The sequence below is a fragment of the Mastomys coucha genome, unplaced genomic scaffold, assembly GCF_008632895.1.
Source record: "Mastomys coucha isolate ucsf_1 unplaced genomic scaffold, UCSF_Mcou_1 pScaffold22, whole genome shotgun sequence".
In the NCBI taxonomy this organism is placed as follows: domain Eukaryota; kingdom Metazoa; phylum Chordata; class Mammalia; order Rodentia; family Muridae; genus Mastomys; species Mastomys coucha.
In genome coordinates this window covers 64,324,312-64,340,943 of record NW_022196905.1, presented here as the reverse complement: position 1 = coordinate 64,340,943, position 16,632 = coordinate 64,324,312, and the positions used below count along the sequence as shown (strand labels likewise).

Below are 16,632 nucleotides of genomic sequence, written 5' to 3'. Positions count from 1 at the left end.
TGACAAAATGTAGCATAGAGAGAATAGTATGTATTTTGCCTTTATGAGTATAGTTTGCATGATTATTTTATATAATAAGGGATGGTAGTTTCTTCATCTGAAGAAATTAGTTTTTCTGAAATAGAATATACTTTATATTTGTGTTACATATGTTAATAGAATTACATTAGATTACAACATATTTTAAATGATCTAATAAAGATATACTGAAGGTCACTCATGGTAATATTGTTTGTCTTGTCTGTTGGTGGTGTGTATGTGTGTGTGTGTGTGTGTGTGTGTGTGTGTGCATGTGTGTGTGCGTGTGTGTGTGTGTATGACAGAGAGAGAGAGAGAGAGAGAGAGAGAGAGAGAGAGAGAGAGAGAGAGAGAGAGAGAGAGAGAGAGAGAGAGAGGAGACTGAGACTTTGAAAGTCATAAAGGAGACCACCCTTGATCTGTAGCGGCAGTTATCTTGAATAATGTCAAATGTCATAGAACAGAGATGTGACCTAAAGATACTTTTAGATTGTCTTTCTTAATTTAATGTTGTAGAGTATGCCTGCTTTTGTAATATTTTCTTGAAAATGTTTGAACTGAGTAGTTTGGTTGATCCGTTAGACGTAATGATATAGTTCTTGCATTCATTTTCTGGTATTTCCCAGGGTGTCAGAAGGAATGGTATTTGGCCAAATGTCTTTATCTCAAGACCCAAGAATCCTAAACAGCATTTATCCAAAACTCAGAACTTTCTCTTATATTGTTTTCATATTTGCTGTGAGTATTGTATGCTTCAAAGTCTGAATGAAAATAAATAACAGATAACCCTCTCAAGATCAGAAGAAACTAGAATTGCAAGTTATAAAATATTCATTTGACTATTTTTCAGTGTACAAGTAAGTGGTGCTAATGATATCCAAAGATAATAATGTTCTTCATATTTAAACTTTAGATGTCTAAGTTTCAGTAAAAATCTATTTTAAGTGTTTTCCTATGCTTTCAATATTGATGATAATTTCATTTACTTCAAACTTGGCCTTTTAAATCAAGTTCTGATCATATATAAATCAATTTTACTGTTTTTATTATTTTATGCTCATTTTCATATGCTCATTTTCATTACCATCTTTGGTAATTTTGAAGTGTAACACAAAACAGCAAGAGAAAACATAGGAATGAATAAGACAGAAAGAAGGCTGCATAACCTCTTCTGTTGTTGTAAAATACAACTTCTATGCTTTGAGAGTCATAAAGAGTATAAACTAACTGGTGTTTTAGAGGTGGAAGTCTTGTGAAGTGATAGGATTGATTATACAAAGTGGTCAGGATGGAGCCAGCTAGTACAGGTGGCTTTATATGAAGAGAGTCCAAATAAAAGATACTATTTCCCAATTGCCTTCAGACATTATTACTTAAAAGACTTTCACCAGATATAATTCTTAAACCTGAGACGAGGGCATGTGACAAAATAACCTTATATTTAAATATTTAACCAGTCTTATAGCATTGTATTATGAACAATAGAAATCAAAATAAAATAGCACACCATATCCATTTAAATTATTTTAAATGTATAATTCAGTGGCATTCATAATATTCACAATGTTGGCTAAAACTACCCTACTATTTGTATAAAAATATTTTCATTATCCCAAAGAAAAATGCTATGTTTCTTACATGTTAACATTCTGTTTTCCCATCTTTTTACAACATGGGAATCTCTAATGTACTTTTTGAATCTCTGTGTTTTTTTTCTCAATAATTCATATAAATATTATCATATTGAGCATTATTACATGCATCCCCTTTCAATTTACATTCTGTTTTCAAGTTCAGCCTTCTTCATTACTATATGTGGCTGGATTTTCTTTACTAATATATTGATGGATATCTAAGCTATATTTGTTTTGTTTATGGTGTGTGTGTGTGTGTATGTGTGTGTGTGTGTGTGTGTGTGTTTGAGAGAAAGACAGACAGACAGACAGGGAGACAGAGAGAGACAGAGACACACAAAGAGAAACAGAGTGTTCAGTGTCCTGGAGGCCAGAAGAGAGCATCAGGTCTCCAGCACTTGGAGTCACAGGCAAGCAAGCTCATGTCCTCTGCAAGAGCAGTGTGCTTTTAGTGCTGAGCCACCTCTCAGCTTCTATCCTACTTCTTCACTGAACTGAATCTCACAGCTATTGCACCTTTTTGCTGGTTTTAGAAGCAAATCATTATCATTATAAGATCTTCACAAACTAAAAAATACCAAGTTTACTGATTTGTAAAGGAAACGATAAATCTAATCTCCTGCATATTATTTTGTATCAGTGCAAGTACAGGTGTAGATAAAAGATAGATGTATCTGTAATATTGATGGAGTTTCCAAAATGTCCTTTATGTTCATTCTAGTTTTCTGTTTTTACCAGTAGTGGAGAATAATGCCCATCTCTTAATGCCATCTCATCGCTACAGTGCATTATCAAACACGTTAGGAAAGTATAGGACATTCTGATGTACACATGGTTTATTTCATTATTATTGAGACTTTTTATGTGAGAATAATTCGTGTGTCCATCCTTTCTAAACTAGGTTCTCACACATATTGCCCATTTTTTTTATAATGAAAAGCAACGCCAAACAAATTAACACAGGCAGTCCCAGCTGCTGTATAAGCTCGTGTCAGAAGACAGCATGTCACAGCATTTGCTCTCATCTGCCAACCCTTGTATTCTTTCTATGCTCTGTTCTGTGCTGTTTGCTTTCTGATCTTGGTGGGACCAGGTTTGATGTAGATGTCCTGCTTAGGCTTGGAGATTCACCTTCTCATTTTCAGGGCTTTGACCAGTCCTTCCCTTGACGGCTGCCTACTCCAGGAACAACATACTCTGACCAAGGTTAAGAGTAGCCCCGAGTGTGGGTAGAAACATAACTATTCAGAAGACAATTTGATAGCATGGCCATTTAGCAAGCTAATAGCAGGTTCTATTCTAGGGCCTGCGACATACTTTTCTAAGTAATCTCCCCATTTCATCTATTTCTTCATCCTCTTCCCATGCAGCTGTTTAATATTCTAAGCTTAATTGCCAAGTACAATTACTTTTACTCAGATGTTTTATAATGAAGTTCAACATCTTAGTCTATAATCTGACCTCTAGATTAATTTTCTGTGTTATTTCTACAACTCTTCAGATGTAATATTACACAGACTAAAACACCTAGCACTGTTCATTTTCTCTTCTTTTCCTCTGTTTATAGGGGATATTTGTCCCTACATATCCGAATGCCAGAATTCTCTAAATGCAGTGCAGGGATTACATCCTACTCTTCCTCCTCTTTTTTTCTTTTTTATTATTTTTTTAAATTTCATTTGATTTTATGAGACAGAACCTTAATGTGTGTCTCTGGCTGCCCTAGATATTATGCTACATTGACCAGACTGACCACAAACTTATGACAGTATTCCTGCCTTTACCTTTCAGATGTTAGAATTATAGCCCCCGTGCTGCCTAGCTTAATATCAGTTTAACCTGAGCTAGAGTCATTACAAGAGGGAACCTCAATTGAGAATCCTCCTTCACCAGCTTGGCTTGTGCAAACAACAGACTTGTTAATTAGTGATTGTTGTAGGAACACTCAGATCTCCGTGAGCAGTGCCACCTCTGGATACAAAGTTCCATATACTATGGGAAACAGCACTGTCCATGGTTTCTGCTTCAGTTCATGTTTTGAGTTTCTGCCCTGACTTCCCTGAATAATGGATTGTAAGCCAGAAGATGAGGTAAATCCTTCCTCTCCAAATTGCTTTGGGTGATGTTTTATCACAGAGGGAGAAACCCTAAAAAAGACATATGCTGCCATGTCTGATTTCCTTTTTTTTAGTGATAATTTCTTCATTCTTTGATGAAAGTTCATTTTTTTTAATATGTTGTTTTTCTAGGGCTTTTTCAATGGGAGAAGAGGCCCTTGGTTCTGTGAAGATTCAGTTTCCCAGTGTAGGGAAGTGCCAGGGTGGGGAGGTGGGAGTGGGTGGGTGGGTGGGGGAGCACCCTCATAGAAGCAGGGAGAGGGAGGATGGGATAGGAGGTTTCAGGAGGGGAAATTGGGAAAGGGGATAACATTTGAATTGTAAATAAAGAAAATATCCAGTAAAAGAAAAGAAAAAAGAATTCTTTTCATCTTTTTTGAGATTGCAGTACAATAGGATTATTTTCCACTTCTCTTTTCTTCCTCTCAGTTCCCCGTCTTTCACACACACACACGCACATGCACACGCACACACACACACACACACACACACACACACACATGCACACACTCACACATACACTCACACCTAAATCTATAAGTGTAACCTGTTCAGTCTGTATAATGTCACCCATAGGATTTTCCCATGCTGATAATTTGATATTCGATAACCATTTGATGTGCTCTCTCTTTAGGAAGATGAATTCTCTCACTCTCAGCATTCCTGACCCTTTGGTGCAGGAGTTATTATGCATGTATTTGTTGGGACTGGGATTCACTACTTTGCATTTTGATTGATTGCAGCTTTTTTGCTTTGTAATGGTCTTTTTGTCTTTTGCAAAAAGAAGTTTTTTTGATGATGAATGAGAGCCACACTTATTTGTGGGTATAAGGACAAATACTTAGAATGTAGTTAGGGGTTATGTCGATTTAGTAAATTAGCAATTGTAAGTCCTTCCTCCTGCAAGACTCATGATTTCTCTAGCCCTGGTTAGTTTTCTACGTGTCCAGTACCAGGCATAATCTTCTTGTTCTTAAGTGGATCTTATCAAGTAGAGAGCTGCTGGTTACCACTGAGATATTTGTGCCACTACTTCACGCCTGTTGCAACATTTTCTCTGTCCAATCCCATTACGGGAAACTGGGAAAGGGGACAGGCCTCTGGTTGGAAAGGAATAGAGAGTTGGAGGAGAGTTTGAGGAGGAGAAAGGTCAAAGAGCAGGAGGAAGAGATTCGGGATCATAGAGGCAGAGGATGAGGACCAGTCAGACATGATTATACAACCAAGCAAAGGTTTTTACAAAATAGATTAATTGGTTTGAAATATTATCTTTATTATTTGGTTCTGAAATTATTGTATTGGCATCTTGTAAATTGTGATCTTATTATTATATAAACCTGATTGGATATTAAAGCCTTAAGAGTCATGCATTACCTACCAGGTACTAGGCGCTAACTAGATGAATGATTGTGGAGGTGTGTAAAGCTTGCATGTGAGCGAGATGTTGCTGCTAGCTGGGAGAAAATAGCAAGAGCCTGACGGAACATGGTATTGCCGGATGGTACAGGCTCACGAACATGGACTGGCAGGAAAAGGAGTTTGCAGGATGGATTTATTTTTTTTTTAATAATTCTTGCAACACGTGCCCACATTTTTTGTGTCATGCTGGTTATTGTTGTGACTCATAGGCATCATACCTGGGTAGGACCCTTGTGACACCTTCTGATACTATTAACTGTTGTCCTCAAGGAGAATGTTTTAGGTTAGTTCCAGTTTAAGGGTCTCTAGAGTATGTGTTTAAAGCTCATTATGCCTTCAGCAATCATGACTTACCTTCAGGTTAACTAAGGGCAATACCAGTAATCTGTAATGCTTTGGAAATCTCTTGAGACAACTCTGAGCAACAATTCAAAATGAGGCTTCTCATATCCAGTATTTTGGATTCATTATTGCTGTTTTGTTAGGTTGTCTTTGGCTCTTTGATGGATTATTGTTGGCCCAGATGGGAAATTTTCATTTAAACTATGTGTGCTTATTTATATACTGATTATCTTAGTTAGGCTTTATATTGTTAAGCAACACCCCAATCATGGAAACTCTCACAATGGAAAACATTTCATTGGGGCTGGCTTATAGGTTCAGAGGTTTAGTCCATTGAGATGAGGAGAAGTGTGGTGATGTGCAGACAGTGTGCTGGAGAAGGAGCTGGGGGTTCTACATTTGGATCAGCAGGCAGCAGGAAGTGAGCTGCTGGACCTGGCTTGACTCTCTGAAACCTCAAAGCCCACCCTACAGTGACGCACTTCCTCCAATATGGCCATACCTGCTCTAGTAAGGCCACATGTCCTAATAGTGCCACTTCCTGTGGGCCTATGGGAACCATTTGCATTCAAACCATCACAACTCTGGTCTTTGTATATTAAATGTATTTTTAATAAATACTTATAGTTTAATTCCTTATGGCTTTTTGTTTTAGACATTCTTACCCTTATTTTACCCCCTTCTTTCTTTATCTCTCTCCCCCTCCTGATTAGAATTACTACCCCAATTTTTTCCATTTCTCGTATCAGATTATTTGAATCCTATTCTTTCTCTATTGTTCCTCCACTCCAGGAATGATCTCTCTCACTCTCTCTCACTCTCTCTCTCTCTCTCTCTCTCTCTGTCTCTGTCTCTCTCTCTCTCTTTCTATCTCTATCTTTATCTCTCTCTATCTCTCTCTTCTCTCTATCTCTCTCTACCTCTCTTTTGTTTTTTTTTTTGTTTTTTGTTTTTGCTTTCATTGTTTGTACAGTTACTCCAGAATATACACTATGTATTCACATGTAAAGATTTGAAGCTATAGCTTGTAATGAGAGGGAATCTGCAATGTTTGCCTTTCTGGATTACATCACTCAGTAGGATCTTGTCTAATTCCATTGTAGAGCTGTTGTATTATTTTTTGTGCAAGACAAAGAGCTTTGTGATGATACTCTCTAAAAACAACTATTACTAACAAGATTTTCTTGGAAAAATTGAACATGGGAAGAAATTTATCAGGTTGTTTGGTAAAAGTGGGTTCAATCAGAAATAGAAATTAGATCTCCAACAGTTTTGTAAGTGGATTGGATTGTTCTGAGCCAGCATATGATGCAATTATATCATGGCCAACATCTCTTGATGGTTATAAAATAAGAAAGATCATTTCTTTATTATATTCAACTGAACTGAACGATGATTCTTGACACACTTTTCTATTTAAAACAAGATGGATCTTGACAGTATGACACTTACCATGAAAAATAAATTCTCTTTGGAGGAGAAAAAGTAATGATGCAATGAGACTTTGAAGTTTCACAAGGAATGTTGAATCCAATTTGATATGTAAGATATGGCAATCTGAAGCATATGCTTAGAATGCTGCTGTTCCAGTTGTTGTTCTAGCGTATGCTAACTCATGTACAGGATATGGACAAGCGTATCAATGTGCTAGGCATGAATTTGCATACTTTTTAATTTTATGTGCTGAGCTCTATATTTCTCTTCTTAACACCACTTCTTTTTTAGTCTTCTGTATTTTAAAGTAATCCCTCATTTTTGCTAACATTCCTTTCCACTAGTACTCAAGAGATGAGATGTTCAGTTAAGTCATTCTTTGAAAACTACATAGTATTACTTTAGTATTAGTTTTGCTTTACATTGATTTAATTTTATTCATTTGACTCTTGAATAGAATTTTATATTGTGTACCTATCACATCATCTAATCTCTGTGATTAACAGCTAGTATTGTCAGATGTTTTGTGGGCCATATTCATAGCTTTACTAAGTATGTTTTGTGTATTTTACGGGACTATTGAATCCAATATTTTTAGAAGTCTCATAGCTTAATTTCACCATCATATTTCCTATCCTAAGTTTTACCTAAGTTTCTGATTTTCAGTTTGAAAAAGATAGTAATTTCAAATTCTTATTTCATTAATAGTGAGAGAAAGCCTCTTTTGTTCATGCTTTCCATTGAATTTTCTGTTTTTTTAATGTTTTAAGGAATTTTTTGTGTAGTCTATATTAGTACATTGTTTTAGACACTGAAGTCTTGCTTTTAATCTCTCTGTGAGCTTAGAGTATTCCTCCTTGAACAGAAAATTTTCTTTATATTTTGTTAAGTTTGCAGGTTTTTGTTTCTTTTCTGAGGTGAGTTTAATAAGATGTAATTTCCATCATATATAAGCATGTTGAGTATATTTTAATTAGTTTTGACAGATAATATATTTCTGTGTACTTACACATGCAATCAAAACAGATTTTTTTATCTCCCAATTTTTTTTTCTTTCTGACCTTTTACAGTTGATTTTTTTTCCCTTTGCTTACTACCCCTAGGCAACCAATGTTTGGTTTGTGTCACTAGTGATTATTTCTACTTCTAGAATATCAGATGAATGGAGTCATCACTATGTGTACTTCATGCTTGGCTTCATTAACCTAGTAAATGAAATAAAAGAATAAATACTCATACATACATGCTCAGATATCCATTAAATCTGATGTGCAACGTTTTCTGGTATCCTTTATTCCTTCCTGTGGTAACCAGATTACTTTTAGCTGTCATTTCTCATTTGCACCTAGTCCTTCTTTTAGCATTCTTTTTAGTGGAGATGAAGTACAAGCAACTCATTTTGTAAATCGTGTGTGTGTGAGTGCACGTGTGTATGTGGTGGGTGCACCTACCTCTTCGTACCTGGGTAGAGGCAGGAGATCTCTGCAGACTGTTTTCATTATAGCTCTGTCTTACATTTGTAAAACATGGCCTTTTGCTGAGCCTTGAGTTCTAACTGTATAGTTGGGAGTCTTGCCCCTGGGGTTCCCTGTCTCTGCATCCTTAGCACTAGGATTATAGATTGACACATGGTTTTGTTACACATATCTTTATTTTTTTTAATATCATGGATTTCAGGAACATGGACTTGGGTCCTCAAGATCATACAGTGGTCCCTACTGAAGCACCTCTCCAGTGCCAACAGCTTCACTCTGGAGGACTTAGTTCACTGCATGGAACATTCCTGCTGAGAATTATTTTCTCCTTTTCTTTGGACCTGCCAATTTGATGGATTTTATTCTCTGATTATTCTTTTTGATTTATACCTAGGATTTCCATGTTTGTGCTGAAATATCCATCTGATCTTACATCTTTGTTACAACCTTTATTTAACATGCCACAGTTATTTTAGATTTTTTTTAAGTCACAAATATTTTATTCAGAAGTCTATCAAATTGGGTCTCTAAACATGAACATCACACATGGTCTTCATATGATTGACTGTTTTGCCAAATTTTAGTCATGATATGACTATTGTTCTAGATAAGCAACCTCCAATCTTATATAGTTCTGAAGTACTCCCCTCAAAAAGACTATCACAGCTGGGCTCATTAGCCATCTAAACCCCATACTGAGGGATGGAGGAAAATCAAAAATTCTCAAGCATCCTATGTCAGCCCAGAGAGGAAGGTCTGCTGAGGCAGCCTGTCTCCAAGATAGCTTGTGTTCTTTGGACAAATAATTTCAGGAAGGAAAGACTGCATGCTAACACAAAGCATAGCTAGCAGCTTCACCTTCCTCATCCCCATGTTCTACCTTTCTCATTTGATAATCCAACATCTAGATCATAGCTAACTCTGGATCTGATTTGGTTGTTTTTCTGTGACTTATACATGTTATGAATTTATATTTCTGACCCACAAATCATTTTTAATGGCTATTTTTCAGCATTGACCAGAATTTCCAAATATCCTCACAATCTTCCAAATGGCCCACAACCCTCTATACCCTATGTGATTAGCTCTCTCATGCTCTTTTGAGGGTGTGCCTCCAAGAAAGGTCAGCATGGCATGGGCCTGGCTTCACATGGGCCTATGGATAAGCATCAATCAGAGATATTACCTCTGACCCCTTAACTAATATATAATAATATAGGTTCTTTGTCTCTACCCTGCACACAAGAATACAAGGACAGGGGAAATAAGCCTTGGTTTTCCTCATACATTTTTCTGACTGTTCACAAATTGCATATGAATATATATGTGCATGTGCACACTTGTTTGTGTGTTTTCTGTTAATATAGACTTTGTCTTTTCCCAGAAATAGAAGGACATCCCAAGAATGTTAAAAAAAAAAAAGCTGAAAATTTGGGTTTTTTAATGCTTGTCAATCAACACACTTTTGTTCTGCTAGATTTATGATATAGGAGTTGTATTAATATAGTCAAGATCTGTGCTATAGTCTGGGGTATCTATCTTTGTTCGCTTTATGGTTGTAGTCAAGGGAACATATTTCTATATTCAGTTATGAAATAATGTATGTCTGTATCCATGACCATTTTCTTTATTCTGCTTTAAAATTGGGGTTTCAGAACCTCTAAATAATTAGGGTTATTTATAAATGTTTATCTTTGCAAATTTTTCAGATTGGTGAAACATGTCCATCTTTTAAATGCTTTAATATAGGAGAAGGCTATTTTTAAAGTAAAATTTTAATTAAGGATTCATGAGTTTTTTTGTTTTTTTTTAAAGCCTGTCAGTTCTTCTGTCCTCTGTCACTGGCATGCTACCATTCGTTATTTTTGTATCAGTGATGGACAAATATTTATGTGGTATCTAGGAAGGAAAAAAATACAAATAGAAATTTCTTTTCTGCCTTATGTTTCACTGTTTTGCTTAATTTAACTCTGTATAATTTTTTCGACGCTGAGATTTTCTTGTGGTTTTATGCTATATTCTAGTTTCTAGTTTCTTCCACTGTGTTCTCTCAGTTTTGACTATCTAAAATACAAATAAATTCTTGAAAACAGTTTTGGAAATCTAAGAGGCATTTGATATAGCATGGCCTCCTAGAATTTTTTTTCACAATATAGTCAAAGTTCACTATAACATTGACAATGTGTTTGTGACAATGATTATTCTTTGACTTGTGGATTTGAGTAGCACTTCAGAATTATGTTGGTGTCACTCTTTTCTATTTGTGTTTCTTTCCTACAATCACACTACCTAATATTAGGAAAGTTGATGCCCAAAGAGATAAAATGATTTTTATTTAACACAAAGAAGAAATGGTAGCAGTCTACCATATTCTAAACTTTGTTCTTATCTCATTAAACCCATTGCTGAATAAATGCTTTATTGTTTATTGACTTGTGTATTAATGGTATTACTTTAAGACTAGATTGTAAACACTCAAAATATTTAATGTTTAGTTTTTTCTTTTCTTTCTTTTTTTCTTTTTGGATTCATGAAAAACTACCCTGCCAAATTGAATTCCATGTGCTTTTATGTAATTCAGTCTGAAGGAATTGTCTGTACTAACAGTATTTTTTGTGAGAAAGATTGAGTTGTCTTAGATCTATCTTTTAAGGTATACCTCAGTTTGTCCTGTGATTTAATATTGAATGTATGACTCTTTATTGAAACCAAGAGGCATCTAAGGAATCACCCAAACAAAACATGCTGTCTCCAGCATTGCCTTGCCTGAGTTGCTTAGTTTTATGTTGAGAACGAAAGACTGATGTGCTGTCTGATACAGTTCATGTGGATAATTAATTACATGTCTGCCACCCCAGGGAACACAAATCAGGAATGAGCACATTTACGTGTACATAATTGTTATTCTATTATAGTTAAAGATACTCGAGGTCTAGAAGAAGACAGCTTCCATGCTCCTGTGTTCTTCACAGAGGTCACTGCAAAACTCTCAGTAGTGGCCTTCTGTGAAAGGCCATGGTAAACTGACCATCCCACCTTCTTCTACGTGCGTAAAAGATAAGCAGTTGACAGCAGATTAGATCAAGGTCATTGAATTCATATAGTAGTATTGAATAATAAAAAATTGACACATAGTGCTTTTCTTTGCTCATTTGACTTGTGCAGCTGTTCAGTCCCTCTATTGTGGCAGAGGAGCAGTGACTTGACCTGGGTCATCTGCCTCCCGAGACTCACTAGAGGCCTCAGAATAGTATTTTGAACATTATTCTCTTTTGCAAGGTTGCATATTTCTGAAATTTAAATTGCAAATCCAATCACGTTCTCTTCTGAGTTATTCACAGAAGAGCCAAGGTCCAAAAATCTATTCAAGTATCATATATGTAAATCAAGTTCTGAAGCTGGGAGACACTTGTGCTTACAGAGGGTCTCAGTAGCATAAACTCCAAACTCTTCTCAGTGGCAGACCGTGGTCTATGAAGATGGTTCAAGAATATGTCCTTCCAGCATCCCCAATTTGATTCTTAAGCCCTCTCTCCAAGTGTTTCTCAGATTTCTTAGAGCTTCGCTCCGCAGACAGATTTAGCTCCTGTAACCTGTACTTGTTGTTATTTTATACTTCTTCAAGAGAGTAAAGTTTTCTTTTATAGAAAACAGATTTATTTTCTTACATAATACATCCTGACTACAGTTTCCCCTCCCTCTGCTCTCCCAGCTCCTCTGATCTCCCCACACATCTGGATCCAACACATTTCTTTCTCTCATTAGAAAAAGAAAAAGGAAAAAAAATCAGGCTTCTATGGGATAATAATAAAATAAAACCAAATAGAATAAAAAAATTAACACATTATAATTGGACAAAGCAGACAGAAATAAAAAGAGCCTCAGTGAAGGCACAAGAACCAGAAACCCCTCAGTTGCACACTCAGGAATACTGCAAAAACAATAGACTAGATGGCATAGTATATATGCAAATAACATTTTTCCTCCTCTCCTGCAGGGTTCCAAGAGAGTAAATTTTTTACAGTCTATTTACTGTGTGTTTTTGGAGCCTGTATTTACATAATAAATTACAGTTTTCTAAATAAAGAAAGAGACCAAGTAGAAAAGGGGCATGGTGAAAAACAATAATATTGACTACATACTTGAGCTTGCTCTCAGTGTGTAAGTGGGGAGGCTGTGAGTTGGAGAGCTGGTAGCCTGACGTGTGACTCTGACAGGGCCATTGTAATTGCACACATATGCCCAATCGCAACTTCTTCATTAACAGTGATGGAACATAAGTTTTTACTTATGTTCCAGTTTATTTTCAAAACGGAATAACATGCAGATCCCATACTCAAAACGAGTACAGACTTTTGATGAGTATTTAGTGAGTGGTACTTCCCTTGTAATTCTTATTTTTTTATTCATGCACAGATCAAATGATACAGGTTATCATGAAGAGCAGTAACATGTCATCAATAATGCACTTCATTTTCATAATTGAAGTCTGAATTTTACTTGCTTCTCTCACATTATATCTCATATTGTATATTGCTTTCTTTCTTTTTCTGTGTCTTTCTTATAAGTTTCCCGCTCTGCAGTCTGAGCCTCCTCATCAAAATATTGAGCTAGGCCTGAATAATACTTTCTCTCCATGTGTTAAATCTCAGGTACATAATGGGTGAAATCTTAATATATCCTTGCTTCAAAGAAAGATCTTAGATGTACACCCACAAATAATTTTCTGTGCTGAAAAGTAGAATTTCAATTAATCATCAAGGTACTGCAGTCCCTCCCTAGAACTCAGCATGTCTAATTTTATGGGACTAATTCTAGTTCGGATACAGTCCAGGTTACAAGGAAAGCAAGTCCGTAACCCATATAATATTATCATGCGACATATACTGGGAAGACATGAACCTCTGCCTGTTCACCCCAGAAAGTAACACCCCACTAAACTCCAGTGTAGTAAGCCCTGGGCTTAAGAATTGCTTACCGGAGCGTGGTTGAGAGGTTGAACAAAGGCTGGGTAACACTGGCAAAAGCTGCTGCTGTGGAGCGCTGTGGAACGTGAGGAGGAAACCGCCTTCTCCAAGGCGATGATGACCGCTCATTTGCTGCTTCTGTAACTGGTTGGTGAAGGTGAGAGCAGTGAATCTTAGGAGTTTCTGCTCTTTGCGACTTGTTAGCTGGATTTTTGAATTTCAGAGACCCCTTTCCTCCCCAAGGAGAGAATGTTCCAACTTGTAGGAACTTGCTACACAGCAAGTATTCCGCATCAGATAAATCCTGCAAGATTTTAAAATCCTATAGTGTACACGGCAGATGGCCTTTTTTGCCTGTGGAAAACACCCTAGGCAGAAGAGCAGTGTTCTGAAATTAAAGAATATTTCAACTTAAATTTTTTCAGCACTTAAAATTGAGTATATAGTATTAACAAAATATTTTGCAAGAAAACCAGAAAACTTTTTGGCAGGATCTGGAGAGATGAGGCAGTGGTTAAGAGCACAGACGACTCTTGCAGAAGATCCGAGTTTGGTTTTTAGTACTCATTTCAGGTGCCTCACAACCGGTTATAACTCCCAATTTCAGGATATCCAGCCACCTCTGACCTCCCCAGGTCCTTAAAGTACATACCTGTACTCGAGACACATATACATCATTAAAAGTAATTAAAAGACATCCTTAATTTTTCAGGAAAAAATGATTTCAAGAGGAGTATAGATGAGTATATAGTAGCAGAATACTATTAAGATTATAATGTACGATATAGTTTTGAATGAATGTCTCTGAAAATATTTTGGGAGTTCAGAGATCTCAAAGATTGCTTCAATTTAAGTTTAAGTAAGTATAAATTTTGAAACATGGTGGCATTTTGATAATTATTCTAGGACAAAAGATGCCGGACAAGATGTAAGAAAATATACAGTATTTTTAGGCAGAGAGATCAACCTAAGCAGTGAACTAGAGGAGACTACATGATGCATAAAGTGAGTGGTAAACTTCAGTATATATGAAGTTTAAAGAAGGCTGTGAGCTGAAGTTCCACTATATCATTATAGACATTGCATACCATGATACATTTTATTTTATTCATACGTATTTAGGAGTATAACAAAATTTCCTGCTATCATGATTATATTATGTAATTAAATATTATACTTTGTGCATAAATTTCTAGGTTTATTTCATTTCTAGGTGAGTTGGATGAAGCTGACTGGGAGGAGGGCACAGTCAGAGCCACTCCACGCATTGTCATTATGGCGGTTTCAACAGCAACTTACTATCTCTCCATGGATATTACAGGAAGTTTTAAATATCTTCTTCTATTTGGACAATTATTTTATTTTTCATTCCAACCATTGCTCCGCTTGCACTACCCCCTTAGTTCCTTATCCCATTCCTCCTCCCCCACATCTCCAAGAGGATGTTCTCTGGTCTTGTTCCCTGCTGCCACCAGGCCTCTCCACTCCCTGGGGCCTCAAGTCTTTCTGGAGGGTTAGGCACCATCTTTTCCCACTGAGGCCAGACCAGGCAGCCCTCTGATGAATGTGTCAGGGGACTCAGACCAATTCATGTATGGATAAATCTTCTTATAAGAATTTATATTCTAGTTTTCCAAAATAGAAGTATAAATATAATAAACTATTTACTAGGTAAACAGTGTGTTACCTCCTGAAACAACTAGTCGATTACAGACCCTTTAGACATTAAAAAGCCGATGTTCACAGAGCATTGCAGCATTCTCTGTAGCATTGATAAGAACCCTCTGATCAAACAATAGACAAGGACATATTTGATTCTTTTATTATTTTATTTATTTATGTTCCAAATGTTGTCCCCTTCCCTGTCCCCCTCCCAGTGTTCTTCACTCCATCTCCCTTCCCCTTTGCCTCTGACAGGGTGGTCCCACCCACCCATCCACTATCCCCACCCCTATCCCCACCCCTACTTCATGCCCTCCAGGATCTCCCTGGGGCATCAGGTCTCTACAAGTTTAGGCACATCCTCTTCCACTGAAGCCAAACTACTTTAAATGAGAGAAAAGAAGAAAGAATATGCATTTCCCCAATCCTGCACAAGAAAGTAAGATTGATAGTGTTTTATAAATTATTGATGTGCTGCTTAAGTAAAATTTAATCTGCATCTCTCCCTTGTATGGCAAGACAAGAATATTCTCTTTCACAATTTGTTCAGAGTTCTTTTATTAGCAATTTACTTGAACTGAAAATTTATTGGCCAGAACAGTGAAAAAGTACGGTGAAGCTAAGCACAAAAGGCACAACATATAAAATACTGAGGCAAGGCAGTAGTGGTTCTGGAGAGGTGATTATGCGGTTAATAGCACAGGTCCTTACGGAGGACCTGTGATTGATTACCATGCCCACATGGTGGCTCCCAATCACCTACCTATATCTCCAGTTTCAGAGGATCCATCTCTACCTTCTGTCCTTCGTGGACACCAAAGTATGCACGTGGTTCCCAGAAATACATGCAGTCAAAGCATTTATACACATAAATAAAATACAATTAAAAAATTTAAAAATAGAAAAGGCAATAATGTAATTATTAACAAGTAGGATTGTTACATTGTGGACCATAATAACAAGTATGACTATGTCATGACTTCTAAATGTAGTTGATTTAATGTGAATGTGTTTTTTGATTGAAGATAATTATATTAAAGATACATTTAAAGAGGTACATTGTGGAGCACGGTTCCATTATTTACAAGTCATTGTGAATTACACTCAGATAAGAAATCAAGTTATATCATATTTCTTAAGAAATTATGTGAGTACATTGGGAGACCAAAATGTATATATGGATCTGAAATGTGTGCTGAATGAAGTTCAGTATCAAAATAACCCAAGGTCTTAGAAAATAAGACTTTTTAAAAAGAGGCATTTTTTTCTTGGATATTTTCTTTATTTACATTTCAAATGTCCCATTCCCTGTTACTCGCCCCACCCCCCAGAAACCCCTATCCCATCCCTCCTCGCCCTGCTTCTATGAAGATGTTCTCACACCCACCCACTTCTGCCTCTCCACCCTCAAATTCCCTGGAGCATAGAGCCATCGCTGGACTATTGATGGGCCTCTCCTCCCATTGATGCCCAACAAGGCCATCCTCTGCTACATATACATATACATATACATGTACGTGTACGTGTACGTGTACATGTGTGTATATATATATATATATATATA

General features: G+C 36.6%; 1 protein-coding gene across 6 annotated transcripts in view; it reads left to right on the top strand.

Annotated features, from left to right (window-relative positions):
• The window catches only part of LOC116071167 (cytochrome c oxidase subunit 7B2, mitochondrial), a 96,893-nt gene that overhangs the window by 43,798 nt on the left and 36,463 nt on the right, over positions 1–16,632 (top strand). Inside the window, exon 4 of one of the 6 annotated variants that reach the window (XR_004110739.1) lies at positions 14,620–14,742. The exons of the other annotated variants lie outside the window; for them this stretch is intronic. The gene's annotated coding sequence lies outside the window, so the exon portion shown is untranslated. Of the gene's footprint in view, positions 1–14,619; positions 14,743–16,632 lie in introns of those variants that run through there. 6 annotated transcript variants of the gene reach the window in all.